General features: G+C 32.5%; 1 protein-coding gene across 8 annotated transcripts in view; it reads right to left on the reverse strand.

Moving 5' to 3' along the window:
* The window catches only part of LOC123695111 (homeotic protein antennapedia-like), a 150,450-nt gene that overhangs the window by 37,486 nt on the left and 94,069 nt on the right, over window positions 1–18,895 (reverse strand). For 3 of the 8 annotated variants that reach the window (XM_045640841.1, XM_045640838.1, XM_045640836.1), the window contains one exon: window positions 17,062–17,102. The exons of the other annotated variants lie outside the window; for them this stretch is intronic. The gene's annotated coding sequence lies outside the window, so the exon portion shown is untranslated. The remainder of the gene's footprint in view (window positions 1–17,061; window positions 17,103–18,895) is intronic. 8 annotated transcript variants of the gene reach the window in all.

Raw genomic sequence — 18,895 nt, forward strand, 5'->3', positions numbered from 1 at the left:
CTTCATATTTGAGCAGATGACTTACGAGTTCATAATTCTCATTCATTTAATGAAAATCATAAAGTTTTAGAAGCCAATATAATTTCCTTAACAGATTAAATTTGTATTTTAAAGGAACTGTTAAATTTAATTTATCTCGTATATTTTATTAGTAGATTTTATAGATAGGTAAGAAATGTTTATACCTATGTATAAAAATATATAATATTTAAATTAGGACTTAAAATGAACTATGTACATGAAAAAATGTTAACAAGACGAAATAAGAAAAAATATAGTAAGGAAGTCGTTATCAAAAGGCACTTGAATTTCCCTCTTCAAAAACGACGAACTCAGGACCTTATACTCCCATGTGTTTCCATTACTAGTGATAAGCTGAAATTTTTAATCTATCACATTATAACTAGGTATATCTAGTGATATAAAAGTGGGAAGGTTTGAATTACTGCGACCGACAAATGTTCATGACAAGCGGCTGCATTAAACATGAGGCCTGCTACCGACCAGTATTTACATATAAAACTTTGTTTTTACATTGCCTTTGCAAGTGCAAAATTACACACTATTTTAAAACCTATGAAATTAAGTGAACATCGCATAAACATGTTTAGAACATTGTTAAGAAGCTCCACATTCAGTTTCAATATGTATAGAGCTTCTTTTTGTCCTAGAACTACTTTTAGAATTATACTCGCTGTATAAATTTACGCATTTATAAATTTTATAATAATATAATGAAAAATTGATTTTATTATTATAGAACTTCAAACATGATTATATTATTATAGAACTTCAAAGTTTCATAGGTAGACAAAGATCTGTGAAAACATATATTTGGTGAGCGCTTGAAACAGGGCTGAACAATATTTGATAATTGTTATATATTTTTAAAATTTTCTTAAGAATTAGATATTTAGGAAGGTATATAAAATATATTATATATAAAAGGCTAAAGGTAAATTTATTAAAATTGATGCTCTACCTCTAGAGATAGAGTGCGTGGTGAAGCGGAAGAGTCGCCCGACAAAGTACTGTGAAAATGAACGGAGTAGGGTTGAACGAAAGTTACTTACTCGCTTATAAATATTTTAATATTGGTTATTTTATTAAAATTTGTTTTATTTTTGACGATTAACGAACGATTCCCTTTATTCTGTTTTCTGAATAATATATAGTGATGTTAAACAACAATTAACTAATTATTAAGCACCGAACTTTTTAAGTTAAGTTTGTTTAAGTTCCGGTAAGTTTTAAAACTCCGACATTCCACTTTAATGAAAAAAAAAATCATAGAAATAGGGTTATTTACGCCGTCGTCGATTTCGTGTCGTCACGACTAGACTCTAACTCATCGAGCAGAATCGAGACAATGCTATTAGCGAAAGGATGTTTTCCAATTTGTATCTAGGACGACAACGGAACGTATCGCAAACACAATAGCGGCAACCCTATTGTCGTCCGACACAGCCGCCCGGACACGTTTCAGGATCATGAATTATGGCGCGAGCCGATGTGACTTTTCAATTTGAAATCATCAACCTGGAATTAATTTCATTTTTGAACCCCATTATTTCTGTTATCTACACGCGAATCGCGCAATATGCGAGTTTCAGTTATTGCAATTTCGACAAAAATATTCCGTCGAAAATGCCCTATCATATTCCAGATGAAATTTGATTAAAACAAAAAATATCTCTTTTAAACAACGTGCGGGATTTTTCATAATAATGCCATATTACTATGTAATAAAGGAGATTTATGGCCTCAAAAACCTTCCGGTGGCGTGTCGGATACGTGTATTCCACAAATCTGTCAGCGGCAGATACCCACTTCGCATCTCGAAGCTACTATTCAAAGTGTCGTCTATTCGAGCCCAAACGCTTCCCGGTGTTGACGAAAGAACAGTCGAAATAGACGTCCGACCAATAAATTGTATTCAAAATAAAACTCTGAAGTTCATTCCAATACATGCGACGACTTTTGTTGATAATCGGGGGTGTATAAAAAATTGAGATGCCATCGACTAGACGAGGCCGTTGACCCGACATTCTTTGTTTAATTTAGTGTTATTTTCAAGAGATATATCGAGTAAATTGTTGAAAGACGTAACGACGTGAATTTGTGTGATCTTCCTTAATGCTATTTTGATATTGCGAATACCACGTGTAATCGATCCGAAGTTATATCGAAACGTCTAAAAGGTGTGCTCGAATCCCAATAGAGGAGCCTTATAACAAAGCTAATATTAGACAATCATTTCCTGTCAAAAGGGAGGCGTCTCCCGGCGAGGCCGGGCGAGGGTGGGATCCAAATACCTCTTCGTCTCTCAAGATTTTGCAGTCGCCGTATTTGAGTGTGAATCTGAATTCCTATTTTTTGTTGGCGTGATGAATGGATTTTTAATATCCCCTTGCAGATGTCTCGATACGAAGGTCGTTTGATGAAAAATGTTTTTCTAAAGACTTATGTATAATTTATACGCATTGTACTCGTACCTAGTAGATGATTGAGCGAATCGTCTTGACAAAAACTGCGTGTTACCGTACTACTGATTCTAATAGCAAGAAAAACGTGAAACACTGCTTGTTAAAGACTAAAAAACATTGAAAAATAAGTGTCCCCGTCATGTCGCTTGTAGGGACAGGCATACGGAGACGTCTCAATACAGACAGGACCGGGGCAAAAAACGTGGCGAGCGATCTCACGGCACGACTGTATCACGAGAGAAGATAAATAAAACATGGCGGGCCCTTCTCACGTACATACATATCATTATAAGTTGTGTTATCCTATCTTAATCCGAGCATCTGATTTGAACTGCTTCCTCCCGCGAACTGAATACGCTTAATTTTAATGCTTTATTGAATTCCATGTTACGAACGTTTATACAAAGGGTTTTCTACCGTGATCTTTTATTTTCAAGCAACACGTTTCACTCGTATCACTTCTAAAAATATAACCGTTTGATTTCATTTTAAATTGAACAATTTATTCATTAAAAAAAACTGACTAAATATTCCAATTCACCTTGCATAAAGATTTAAAAGAAATTTATTGCGAATACCAATTTACAACGAGGAAAATCACTAATACAAAATACCTACCGGATTATGTCTAGCAGATCGATACAGACAACGTGTGTGTTCTTATAAATTAGTATTGCGAGCACGTTAGTTGTAATAAAAGGTTGAATGATGAATAAATAGATAAGTCTGAGTCAGAGACTAGCTTAAACTGTTCGAGCCACTTATAAATATCCAACTGTTTTTGTTGTCATTTGTTTTACGTTTTAATTTTCATGATTAAAAAATGATTTACGCGTTTTTATTGCGCAGTAATGTAAATGTCACACTTAATAAATAATTCGTAATTGTACCTAAGATATTCAATTGCAAGGCTAATTCACACACTGATAAATGACATTTAGATAATCAACCTTTATAAATGTCTGTTCTTCTATTAGCATTTTACTAATTAATTACTATGCGATAACATGCCTACTGGAAATGTACGGTAATAAAATTTAGTTAACTAACGTGTTAGGTATATTTCAAATTTACGGAACACGTAACATCGACCAATATCACAAAACAAACAAACAATGTTGATATAAAAGTTTGGCAAGATTCCTGAGCGAGACGAGATGCCGTCAAATCATATGCGAATTGGATATGCAGCAATTTTAATCATTACATACAGATTGACATTTCGCAATGCACCGTGTGTGTCCACATAGATCAACTAATGGCTAGACGGACAATAAGAGCATTTTGTGAAGCTTGGACGGTACATTAACGCGCCCGCCATACTTGGCACCGGCCAAACTCCGCCCGTTGGCAACATAGCATCATGATATTTCAATAGAGATGAATTCCCTACGTCATTTGTCGATATATAATCTGGATGCTTTTACGTGTTCTCAAGTAAATGATGTTTGGGTTGTGTAATATCGTACGCTGAGATTGTAGTGCATCGTTCAAAGTTAATATATACTACCTAACATTACCTTGGTACAAACTCTCCTTTTAATTCGTATAATATTTTGTTACAAAACAAAAGATAATATGATACGATATTAATTCACTAAAACAAACAAATTGTATTAAATAAATAAAAAACAGAGGAACGAGGTAAGTACATAGAGCAAAATTTTGCTAAAGTCATTAAAATTTGAGAAATGATAACTCGCTACGCTACCGTAGTTCATGCATTCATCATATTATAAGAACAATAAACCAACCTTAATAGGTTATAATATGTAATATAACAAAACGGCCGGTCGTTAGTACCAACGGTTAAAAGAACAAATACTCAATGGCTCTATGAAAAATAATAGTGTAACAATACATATTTTAAGTCCGCCCTTTGGTCTTACAACCTCGATTTATAATGACGATAAATTTAGCAGCTGCTTTCTTAACTTACATTCAAATGAAGAAATACTTCTTAAAGGTCAAAAGTATTAGATTTTAGAAATATGAATGCAATTTATTATGAATGTAGACAACAAATTGATAAAGAAAGTTTTTATTGAAATTTTAACCTTTAGTCTAGCGTTTAATTAAAGCGATGAGTCATCGGAACAAAAGTTCTATTTAAAATCGTATTTGCAAGATTAACGGTAACAATGTCAAAGAATTTCTGTTACAATCATCAGTGATCCCTGGCACGAGAGCGGACGCTCCGGCTGTTCCCTTGCTTCAATCCATTTGGCACTCAATAACTTTCCTACCGTCGAAAGTGGCGGAATAATTTGTAGCTCACTACCTAGTGCCACCAAATTAATTGAACTGAAACGAGATTCACATTTTTCTCTACATTGTCCGCAAGTGTGACATATTGATGGCATTAACAATACACTTTACTGAGCACTTCCCTAAATTATTGCGGCAATTTGGATCACGTCTAAACAAACCACTATCAAAGTTGTATATCGATATTGGTGATTTTCCCATTCGACAAAATGTTGGAAGCAGTTCATAATTTATCCGCTAAGTGTATCCCACGAAGGATCTGTTATGACAAAACCATACAAGTAATGCCGCATTTTGTCAGCGGAGGATATAGTGTGGCGACGAATATTTATTTATTTATAACAGTGTGGGGCTGTAAATTAGCGGTGAATTTACAGCGTGGCGGAGAAGTGATCGCGCGCAGTTTATTTTTGGATCAGGCGCATGATTTAAACAGTTGCCGGCGCGGCCCGTTAGAAATTGAAGCCGAACGTGGATTTGTGGTCGGAGCTATGCAGCTTTATATCACACCGAGCACTAATTATAATGATTGACGGCAACTCAGAAGTGCTTCTGAAGAGTTAATTGGTCATTCATCGCTGATGGAACCCATTAACTTAATTCACTAAACATCTCGCCCAAAACTTCGTTCCGTCCGATTCAATTAATCAAACGTTTTTATGTTCGGTTCGATTGCAACACTCGTTCTCAGTTTAGCAACAATGCGAGAGATATCAGGTTTATATCTAAGTCACGAAATTGGCATATCTGTGTCCACTTTATATTATTCAACATACGTGACCCTAATCCTTGTGGATCTGGTAGCTTTCGCCCGAGATATTTCTGATACAATATTGTAGCTGCACGATAGTGTTGCGACAATATTTATTAAAGCTATTTTTGAGCGACAAGGTGCGCGTACTGTTATGGGCTATAAATGTACCGCCTCATTAGAGACTCACTTCTGTATTGTTCGGTAATATACTTGGTGTTTGTTAATTGAATCATTATACAGCGCTCTTTTTCCCCTTAAGATATTTTAAAGTCTTCGAGTCATTTAAGGGTACTTTTATTTTCTAGATACAGTGATAATAGCCGCATTAGCGACGATAATGTTGGAATTTATGTAGCGTGGCAGGTATATGTTTGAATGAAAGAAATATTTCAATAACTGAACGTTGGTTGTAGAGGTAGTAAAAAAGGCGATGACCGTAATTTATGTCTTTCCGAAGAGCGTCAGACAACGCTATGTTGATGAAGAATAATTCCAAGTACGCTAATGATGACAAATGGTAAAAAAATACAGCAAATTGGCAAGCAAATGTGTAAATTAATAGGTAATGTTGTCGATTGTGACAAATACTTTGTATGTCTGTAATGTTTTTAACCTACTTCCAAGAAGGGAGGTTATCCATTTGACACCTTTTTCTATTTTAAAGAAATATAAATTAAATGGACAATATCATAGATATTATTTAACTCGATATCTATATATATAAAACTTAAAGGTGACTGATATAGTGATCTATCAACGCACAGCTCAAACCACTGGACGTATCGGGCTGAAATTTGGCATGCAGGTAGATGTTAGGACGTAGGCATCCGCTAAGAAAGTATTTCCCGAAATTCTTGCGGGAACGGGGAAAAACGGGGATGCACGTACAAAGTCGTGGGCGGAAGCTAGTTAATGATAAAACTAAATCACACTGTAGAACTACTTTTATAATATAATCTATGCTAACATCATATCGCAGATTTGTACATCTATGGATAAACTACTTGTACTTTCACTCTTCCTATTCCAAACGCCTTAAAAAAAATAGTTTAGCCTTAGTTAAATTGGATATGTTGAAAGCTGCATTGTGTGACATTTTTTACAAAACACCATTCGTAATGAATGCAAAACGCGAAGCCAATAAAAATGATAAGTGTTTTCATTTGGTTGACTAATTTATTAATGTAATACGAAAGAAAATGTTTAATGCAGACATAATATACAAAAGCAATCGTAGATAACTTACACAATTAGCATTGCATAGTTTCCAACGAATTTGTTAAGATTCTAATCGATTGTATGAGCAGGTGTAAAGAGTTACGGAGTTCACGCTATTAAATCTATTATTCTTTCTTATTTTATCAGTGGTTGAATATTTTTAATTGTTTTTAGTACTTTAATAAAATGGATTTAACATTTTTAAACAAAAGTTAGATATAAATTTATAATGATAAAATTTGTAGAAACAATAAGAGCTATAGAACCAACGTAAGTAGAGTACGTATGTTTTGATTATGTTGTCTGTAAAAGTCTTTACTAATTTCAACCTTATTGGTTACGAAATAAGATTCAAGTATGTATATCTTAATGTGCATTAAGAAAATCACAGACAATATAATATTTCATACAATATACTCTGTGGTATAGTTTATTTTTCATATTTTTTTAATATTATCTTATGTTAAAAAAGAAGTTAAAAATTGTATGAAATTAGCAAACTCTCATATACAATATGTAGTTTTAAATACCAAGACTAAAGTATAAAATAACTGAAACAGTAAACAAAGAAATTTCTAGCAAATTCTAGAGCGAGGCGCGAACATGGCGGACCGGTGACACGGTATCGCGGGAACACGTTCGTAGGGCATAAATCAACTGCCGCTTGTTTTACCAATAAAATTGATTCTTTCGCGATGCAAAGAACAAATACATTTACCGAGTTATTAATCTTGACGTGTACGTATTCGGAAAGGATGTATGATTATTCAATAGGTCATTATGATATTTGAAAATCTTTGAAATCATAACAGCATTTTGGGAATAGGTACATAAATAAAAAAAAAAACAACAACTTTAACACGTTGATCGTACACGTGTACAAAAATGTTTTTGGAATATTTCGTTAATTAATAACTTTCATGTTATTGTCATATATTTCATGTTTAATTTTAAAAACTATAGATAAAGGTGCTCTGACATTTACAAAAATGGACAACAGTGAACAAAACTTTATTATAACTGAATCGAATTAAATTTTTATCTTTCTAGACACGAAAGTCTTTCACCGTATTTAACGGCCTATCGAAGGGATATGACTAAAATGTTTTGGATGTATTTCACGGTGCAGTATAAATCAAGTCATTGTATTGATATCAATAATTTAGCTCCGCTAAATAAGGGCTATTTATCAGAAATACATTATATTATTAGGTGACGTCGCGTGCCATGCTCGCTAAAAATGGTAACATATTATTGACAATACTGTGTTTAGGTGATTTATGGATCGTACATCACAATCGTTTAAAGTTATCGCTTTTAAATACACGATTGATAATCGGTTAGCAGAATATGAAATTCGTATTAGCATAGAAATAGTTTTGTATTATATCTGCATACTAAATGTCCCAGTATCGGTTTTATGGTCATTTAATTTTTTTCAAAGAAAATATTGATTGATGGTTTCCCGATGAATTCGTTCATTGGTGCGGCAATTCTCATGCATTTTTAATTTGTGAACATCGTTTTAAATTGAATTTTGGTAAACCGAGCGAAATGTACTGAATTTTAAGTCGTTGAATAAACGAGTGTGTGGAGACAATAATTTAAATACAAGACACATAAATTAAATTATCTTTTCCTCATTTAATAAAAGGCTAAAAGAGTTTTTCAAATATAACTAGTATGGTTTATTATTTATTATAAGGAAACAGAGCAAAGTAACCAAAAGTGGTCGCGGTACGGAAACAGCGGGAGGCAAAGCAACGAAATAAAGCGATGTAAAGAAAATAGACCGACGTGTGTCGCGACAAAACTGTACTACATTTGCAACTTCGAATACTGTTTATTTTTTGAGATTAGAATTAGATTTTTAGGTAGTATTTTTTAATACTGAGTACTTTATAGACTTATTTAAACAAGGTTATATTGTTTAGATGTTAAAGCTCTATCTATGTAGAGCTTTTGTCTAAATTGTATCTATGCGTATTAAAATGTTTTTAATCTCTTCTTTTTTAACTAAAGGTCTCAACTCTATAGTTATCCAATCATTATTTAAATTGCATACCTAATTACTGAATTTTTTTCCAGATGAAGATAAACAAAAAAAAAAAACGCAAAACATATTTTGCTCAATCCTTCCTTATTTCGTACTACACGTATATACAGCAAAACAAACTAAAGTTCCAAGTAAACACTACAAATGCATCCCAACTCGTAGGAGGGAGGAAGTAGAAAGCGGCAGGAAAACGGGACAAAAAGGGAACTCGCGTCCGAATCTCGAGGGTTATGAACAAAGCTTGTATCAAACAAAACGTAACCCTACAAAGGAGTCAGTACATTGAATCGTATATGAAATGTAAGATCGTGATCTGATGAAACATTTGCAGTAATGTACTACGTGATGGGTGTAAGTGTCGATGTATTATTAAAATGACAATTACAAATACTAAATGCGTAAATACGGGGGTTAAGGTTGTATTAAAATCAACATAATATATCTAATATAAAAAAAATAACTGTCAGCCTTGTAAATTTATTGTTTAAAATCTGTTTCAATAATACATTAACTGAATCGAATTACCAATGAATATTCATGTTCGATCTGCTTAATATTTACAACATCTAGAGATAGAATTTTAAATTTGTTTGTATTAACTATTAATACCTAAATCATAATAATTTCAACTTTTATATGGATAAGGAATAGCAAAAACCACTGTCGGTCATTATTCAAACACAATTAGACATTAGTATTTATAATTACTTCTAACAACGACTCATCAATAAAACAAAATTATTATAACAGCCTGCTTATCTGGTAGTTTATTGATTTAATGAGAAAATTTTGGCTTGTTTTTTTTTTAATTTTGGATTTAATTAAGAGTGAAAGGCTTTTCATGTCAAACAGATGCAAATCGACTAAATCAACGTTGACATAAAAATAAATTATACACCGATTAAAATCAATAAGAACTAAGAAGCGTTCCAATCACACGTTTTACTCAACAACCTGATTTCTCCAATATTTTAATATAATTTTATTAACATTCATTTGCATATTCACACAGAGGAAATGAGGACATTAACGTTAATGTTTATTTATGTTCTATAAAAATGTTCTATTAAATTCCAAGTTTGCGTTCCATTTTGAGTTGTATGTACCTACCCGCAACACCTTGTCTTATTTATTTTCTTAAAGAAATCCTTATGGCACACGAGTTATATAAACACTTAAAATTTCAACAATCCCTGTAGGACTAGGTAGTTGTAAGTTGTTGTAACTTGTAACCTGTCACCGCGTATTTAGTATTTAGGTACGTTTTTTATAAAGCAGATTTCTCGCGACAACATTAACATTTCTCAAAAAGCATACGCTCCATTTTCCACTCTTTTTCAGCTCTCACATTTTCATCTCAGACTTTTCATGGCGCATTTTCGCTAATGGAAAGCAGCGAAGAGTTGTGGTAAAAAAAATAAACAAAAGAGGAACGGGTACAGAAATTCGCTTTGTCATAAATCCTGAAATACATCCGAGCGTTGGTACAAAGAAAGTTTTAAACTTTTCATTGTTTTGTTTTGATAGATGTTTAAACCTTAATCGGTGGACTACAGTTTATCAGCTGCCTTGTTGAATATTCTTTAGTTTATACTTTATATCTTCCACTTTTTTGTTAGATAATGATAATAGAAAATTAGATGCAGGTTAAAATAAAAACTATACAAGGTAGTGATTAGCACAATTAGTTATGCAAATTATTCACGTGATTAATCATGCAATGTAACTTTTTAGATGTCATTTATGTTACAGATACAATTAATATTCTGTTGCATAACCAATAATTATATTGTAACAAAGGGTTTAAAAAAAACTAATTACTAATATAATGTGTTCTTCCTACTATTAGATATGTTAAATTTATTATAGAAATCAATTAGCAACTTGCAATTTTTTAAGAAATATGTGTATAAAACAACTTATTTTAATATGGATTTTCGTATCTGGACTAAAAAACGAAGAAAATTTAAACTATAGCTCAACGAAGTTCCTTTATCCCTATACTTCCTACTAATCCTACTAATATTATAAATGGGAAAGTTTGTATGGATGTATGGATGTTTGTTCCTCTTTCACGTAAAAACTACTGAACTGATTACAATGAAATTTAGCACACATATAGAGGGTAACTTGGATTAACACATAGGATAGTTTTTATCCCGGAAATCCCACGGGAACGGGAACTATGCGGGTTTTCCTTTGCAAATGCGGGCGAAGCCGCGGGCGGAAATCTAGTAGAACATATTTGCGTTGGTGACAATTACTATTATTTAATGTAACTACTATTCAATACAAAATAATACAAAACCTTCCCACAAAAGGACCGTTGATGGTATAAAATTCCGCGTAGGACGGAACTGAAACGCACAGCTCAAATCCCAAGTGAAACGATTCCATTAAGGAAATCAAAAAGGTCTGCTTAGTTCACGGGCCGCGACTATTTTCATTTAGCAAAAACAACCCATAAATTGTCATCTTAACAAGATTTCTTTTAGCAACATTCGCACTTTTGGGCCCTCTGACAAACAGATTCGTTTTTGCAATTAGGTAATCCGCACTTAATAAAGTAAATGTAAAAGTGAATATGTATGAAAATAGTTCCAGTTGTTTTCAAGCTGTGTAACTAGATAATAATTAAAAATATATTAAGCTAAGTTTTTTTTTTATATGAATAATGTAAAGTAATACTTTAAAACGGATAAGTATTTAATCACCAAGTATCATCAATAACGAATAGCGGTAGCATTGTTTTGATAAAGAAATTAATGAACATAATTAAAATGCCTAAACGACCAAAACTAAACACAAACTTTTAAAAGCACGAAACTGACGACCTTGATTAAACCGGTTGCTTCTTTAACGGAATGGCCTCATAAATTAAATTTTCTGTGGGAATCTATATTTCGAAACGCCTGCATAGATGCAGTGTTTTGGCACGCAAAACCGGCGCATGCGTGTCAAGACAGACGCTGCGCGCGAGTGCGTGCAGCGTCCAGTAATTTATTGCCCCACCAATGAACACTTTGTTTATAACATCTTTCATTCCGCCAGGAAAAAACTTACGAATGCGGTATTACAGCTAGACGCAATCGTAACGAGGAATTAACAAAAAGTTGCGAGCTTTGTTAATCAGAGCTCGCTTACAGAACTATCGAAGTGAACTTCAAACATTCGCTAACTCGGGGCATAAACTCCGGAATATCATAATTAAAGTGCTGTTTCAGTTCGTGCCCGTCACGTGATAGCGTTGCCCAAATTATCCGGGCATCGTGTCATCTTGTCCCAATCCAATATGGCGCCATAAATCCTCGAGGGGGCGAAGCGGTGGAGGGGGCACGTCACTCAAACTTTCTCCGTGCTCCGTCTTATGTTCTCGTCTCGTGGACTTGGGGTGGGTATGGATAGAACTTTACGAAATAATCGCCTTTTTATCTCGCGCTTGTAATAGAATAAACATGATGGCGGTTGATGAAGGATTTTTGTCGCTAATATTAAGTTTTACGTTTTATTATTATGTATAAGCGTTTTAAAGAGAAGAACTGATGTAAATAGAACAATTTAAATATGGTAACCTAACTAAATAATACAAACTATTTAATAATTTCAACAATATTCTTGAGAGGATTAAATATACTAAATCTCGTTTTTTGTGTATTTAATTTTTATTGGTTATTTTTTTATTAATTGGCACATTTTTTTTATTTCAACTAATTAATAGATACCTATTTATTAACTATTATACGAGAGACTGTATCTAACAAAGCAATTTTCACCTCTTACTACCAGCTTAATTTGCTGTCGCTACAATGCGATAGGTTCGAAGAATTCTCAGATAGAGTTCGAGCGGATGAGTAATCTCTTTTGTTTTTCTAAGAAGCAAGCGCGAGCCGCCGCTTTATCAGTTTACCTACCATATAAAGGGGAGAATATTGAAGAAATAATATTAAAAATTACGAACGAAACACAGTTTAAAATTTGAAATAATATTGTACGGAAGTTCGATTCATCATTAAGAGTTTACCGTAATCCCCACTTGTATTTGCATTTTTATACATCAAATTTGAATCGTAATCATCAAAGTTTTTCGCATAGAAAACTCGATACTCCCGTAATGAATTATAAGGTTTGGTTTCGTTTACATTTGATGGGCAATAAAAGTGTATCTATCCATCAGTTGTTGGTATTATTGGGGCATCGTAAAACTAAGTTGGCGCGACTAAGCAGGCTCACCACACCGTGTTCCGACCACAATTTAAAAGCAATAAACTCGTCTATAAGTGCCCTTGTAAACTTCATAGTCCCAATTATATGCGACCTTGGTTCATTTGAAGTCATAATTAATTTTTTGATACCGAATCATAAATTAGCTAGATTGACAGCTCCTGCGATAATTTTTATGGGATACATTTAACTTATCTTGCGACAGCTTTTTATGGATCTATCAATTAGATATAAGTAATTTGTAAATGAAACTTAAAAAACTGTGTTAATTGCTTTTGGAAAATAGTGAATGACATCATATTTCTGGCAGTAAAAGTGAGAAGGCTAATACCAGATTTTATAGTGACCGTTAATATGACGTTATAAAAATACCTACTTCTAACGTAAACACTTTCAATTTCACGCAAGTAAACTACTAAATACCATAACATTACCTACATCATTGATTTCGACGATACAGAAACCAGTATAAAACAGGTACAATTCGTCAAGCTTTTTATTAATGTATCGTATTACATGATAATCAAAATGTTTTCAATAAATTACAGTCCATTTTCATCGATATAATCAAATTAAGAGCCATTACTTTTATAATCTTATTATGGTTCGCGTGAGCTCACGGTATGGCATACGTATATTGGTTTTCAATATTGTGACCATCCATCAAGGCGTCTTAGCCCAACGGGGAGTCGACTATATGAGACAACCTTCGTCAGTAAGCTTTAAATTGTTTTCTTAGTGACGACTAAGTCGTGTGATTACGTCACACGGCTCTGCACCGATGTCCGGTCTTAATAATTAACACTGCTAGTTTGCAATCTTCTTAATGCATCCGTTAAAATCGGATTACTAGCGATAGAATTGGCACATAGTAAAGTATTAAGAGAATGGTGGTCCTAATACCACTGACATATAAAATAGTAATGATGCAGATGTCCTTCTTGTAATGTGTCACGAGAATTTTATAGTTAGTAGCAAATGATATGAGCTTTAACAAAGCTTAAAGCTACCATTCTGCAATAATCAGATATTAAGAGCTTTGATTCTAATAATTCATATCACCAAAAAAATTTATATATACCTAAGTAATAATAATATGTTGATTGCTATAAGTAATATTTTCAGCCCCTCCCAAAAATTCGACCATGCTAAATATAATGATTTGCGTAATCTTATCATAATTTAAGCTTATGTCCGAACATTAAATATTCATCGTATGCAATATATTAGGTACAATGATAAGGTAATATTTGTTGCATATATCGTCTATTAGTGAGAAAGGGTAACAAGTTTTAGTAACCTTTAAATATTGGGATACAAATCAATCAACATCAAGGTTTGAATTACTTATTTCTTGAGAATTTAACAGAGGATATGATGTCAACGGATGCAAGAGAGGACGTACTACTTCGTTACTCAAACAATGACCTTTTAAAGTTTTTTAGCGGATTTGAAAACCGTTAAAAATATGAATATTCCACGAACGTTTTTAAAATAGAATAATGTCATTTATTGCGTCGTAAATTTTGTTTTTGAATTGCATTAGAACAAAACGCAAGCAACAATCCCTGGGTAATTACTTATAATGTTATTCATTATGAGTATTGTTTTGTCTATGGGTAAAAATGTGGATTTAGAATGCGTGAAGTTAATTTTTAACAAAAATAAGAACGTGTGTGTGTTACACAAAAATGAACTTTATCGTGTTGCTGAAAGGACTTATGTGGTGCTTTATTAAGTTTGTAGGTGTAAAGCCCCGCTGCGTTTACGAGTATAACGGCAAGATCTTTCGAACATTTCGGAGCTAGAAATTAATTATGTTCTCAGTAACATGGTTATTGTCTTTGGAAACAAACTTGGGGACTATTTGGACAATTTGCGTAATCACCAACAATACGAACGTGACACTTGTGTGGGGAACAAAACCGCACGTTTTCAACCTAAAATGTCTTTTGTAAAAATCCATTATTCATACTAAAGATAAGGCTTTTATTTATTTGAACTTTTAGTTGTATAGATAAGTTCAAAATTACACGAGGAATAATAATAAATTTACATGCAAATTAAACTTATTATACATAATAAATTCTTGCTTGTTATCGTGTTAAAACGTTAGGGTAAACTTGCATAATTCGTACCTGCGCTTAAATCGTACCTCGTCTATATCTCGGCTTGGGTAATAGTTACCAGCGCCTCTGGTGGCATAAAATGTCAATAATAGTCGGCCATATTGCCATGTGACAAATAAATACCTGTTACGTTGCTCCCGACTAAAATATTTATCAAGTAAGTTTTTTCTTACTTTTTGAGTAATTTTTTCGCACACTTCACAAGAACTGTCTTCCAAGTATACCGTTCATAAGTTGTTTAACTGTTTATTTTATATTTATGCGTATATTTGTGAATATATTTCACATAGTAAAGCCGGCTTGTTCGTTGACAGTTTTTTTTGCGGCAAATTTGAAATTCTTTTGATACTTGTGCCTATTTCGTACTCGCAGCAACTTCTTAAAACGTACCTGTACGAACGAACGAAAACACCTCACAAAGGAAACAAGAAAAAGAAACAAGAACAAGATGAAAATGACAGTTGGTATTGCAAAATATGTCAAGAAGACGTTAAAGAAAACATGATTAAATGCGGTAATTGTGAAGTATGGTTACCTACCCATACTTCACAATTACCTACATGAGCTATGTACAGGGACAACTAAAAAAACAAAATGTTATTACTGCGATGACTGTCAGGATTTGGCAAAGACCATCCGCTGTATTAATACGAATTAATCTAGGTACATTAAAATTAAGAAAAAGAGGAGAAGATTATTAAGATTGTGATTTTTAAAACTGTAAACCAATGATAGGATCTCAAAGTACGATTTAAGAATATACTAGTACGATTTAAGATGAATGGTCTTAAATCGTACTTTTTTTAAGTTTTTGAAAATTGTTTATTTCTCACAAGTTTACAAGATATATGTTATTTTTTGTTGAAATACTAATAGAACATTAGTGAAATTATAATTACTTAATATAAATAACTGTGTATCATTGTTCATTTCAAAAATTTTTGAGGTTCTCCTTAAGTGGTACGAATTAGGCAAGTTTCCCCTACCTATATTGTAGAGATATCCGCTGCCAAACCAAATAACTGAATAAATAATACAAAAATTTTGCTTCTTATCTGACTAAAGCTTACAATATTTATGTTTTCCAACAAATCCCGTTATCGACATCATATAATTTAATTTTAATTACTGTTAAGCGGGCCTAATCAAAAACTGGCTATGTTGCTTTTTTAGGACGCGGGCCATTTCCAGTTTGTTCCGTTGGCTTCGAATTTTAAAAAAGGCGCGACAACAATGTTAACACGGCGATCGTAAATTTTATGGCTTCTGTGATGAGGCGTGAGAATTCTTAATGGTCAGCCACAGAGTAGAATTTCTTTAGAACTATTTTATACGTTCGGAAATAGAACACATTTCATATCAAAATATGTAATATTTTGTGTCGATTAAAAAAATGTCATCGCATTCGCAACTATGTACATATCTACAGAGGTGGCGGAGTTATAGAAAAAAAGAGCTAATATCTCAAATGTCAAAATGTGACATTGAGTGATTTGTAGCTAAGCTCCGCCTGTCCCGTGTTTCAAACATCACCGCTCCGAACGGACAGCTGAGCGCTAAGCTTTGCAAGGGCGCAACCGAGTTGCATACACCTGTCGCGCTCGCACTTATTAAAAATATCTATTTCTATTTCATACGTTGGGGAAGATATCGTGTCGTATCATACCGTTCTATTCTATAAGTGGCACTAGCTATTACATGGTATACTTACCTGAGAGCTTTTGTAAAGTTCAACGCTTTTTAGTGCATTTTGTATCTAAAGATTTTGTAAGAGCATTGCACAAGAGATTTTTCATTGTGTTGTACTAACTTTCTAAAATGTTCCGTAAAGTTGCTGGGTATGACTATTTTATCTTCTATCTGTGGTTTAACAATTTCGAATTTTACTTTGAACTTTATATACTTACTTAGTTAATATAATTTACTAACCTATTAAAACTTATTCGAAAACTGAAATCTCGAAGATTTACCTGCAACAAAAATAACACATTTAGTAAGAAATCACAATAAGTTGTTATATTACCTAGGTACATGTTTAATGTATTGAATAAACGCCCAAATGTAAACGAGCACATTTACAGCACATACTTAATTGCTTATTAAACATCTGGTTTTAATGAATGGCTGTCTATGATCCCTTTTTGTATTAATTTATAAGTAACAGACGCCTTTTGGTCCCTAAGTTACGAAACACTTAAAAAGCTCTACAGCCGGCCATGTTCGTTTATAAAGAAATTATAAAGAATATCATCTAAAAGAGTTGACATATTTTGTTGGTAAAAGGCATTAGGGATTTGACTAACTTATAAACTTATTAAAATTATTTGGTACCTACAAAAAAAATATTTATTTATTTAAACCATAACAAAAATAAAACATGTTAAACCATTTTTATTTACTACATTGAATTGTATTTACAACATTATTTTATTCTAAGTTATTCTCAAGAAATAAAACATAAATATAGGAATCATTTTAAATTAAGACTTCTGTAATTACCAGTTGTAAATATTAAACATTTATAACATCTTAATTTATCTCCACGATCTTACAGAGAGTACAGAATAATATTTTCAAGGTGTACAAACTCAAAATGTAATGTTTTACATTTCTTTTAATGTGATTAAAATTCATAGCCAGTAATTACACTTTCTACGTAATTAACTCTTAAATAGTATGGAAGTTTATTTCAGTTTTGTTTCGAATATTTTTCGAAATTTATGGCCTCTTTAGTTTCTTTGAAAACATCGATAATAGGTACATAGGTACAAAATCTTCTCTAAAGTAATTTATTTTGAATGTAACATAAAATGAGTAATTGAGTAGGTATCAAATTCAACATCCGTCAATAAATTAAAGCAAAGTCGCTTTACACGTTTTATTAAATGTAACCTAGATTTTTTATTAAGATAGATCGAGTTCATTAAGTCGGCTTAATATGATTAAAAACATAATATAATCTTCTGATGCTCTGAACAGTTAATTGATTTTAATGCTCAATAGAAGTAAATGCATACATAAATAGTGTCTTTAAAATTAATTAAGGAGCTTGGAAAATTTAGAATACTACTTTAATCAATCTATCAATCAATAACAATTCAGTAAATCGTTATTTATGCAAATGTTTGGAAAGCCAAATGTTATCATTTAGTTTCGAAAATTTTTAAATTATAACAATATATTGTAAACAATGTGTGACAGATGTACATATCCATACATGGAAGAAAGTACACTTTAAAGATATTTATAGTATCGATATAAGTGGCAAAGCTTGCCGCTGCGGTCCTTCGCCCCTCTGATAACATCGCATTAGGCTGACGAAAAAGATCCCGCTCGCTACCGGTTTTTGTCATATCGACGGTTATTAGACAACAGATGGGATATGAAATATGTGCCTCTTTTTAGATCTTCGATATTTAGATTAAGTAATTTAGCTAAACACCTGTCCTTTCTGTGTGATTTTTGAAGGTGGATGTAAGATTTCGCATTTGTCAGTTTTTCTCTATAGATACTTTTTATTGAGATTTTCGGTAAACCAGTTTCAAACATATTTATCATTATAATTAAATTATCAATTATCATTAAAATATTATATCAGACAGATCAAATTTAAAAGGCATCGAAAGGTTGACATGAATAAGAAACTTGTCAAACATAATTTGGCTAAATTACGTTCAAAAAAGGCTCATGAAAATTTCATCGATGTTTTTATATAAAGGATAAATGCATAACTTGTGATTAAAAGCAATTAAAATTTTCAAAT

The sequence above is a fragment of the Colias croceus genome, chromosome 10 (assembly GCF_905220415.1).
Source record: "Colias croceus chromosome 10, ilColCroc2.1".
NCBI classification, from domain to species: domain Eukaryota; kingdom Metazoa; phylum Arthropoda; class Insecta; order Lepidoptera; family Pieridae; genus Colias; species Colias croceus.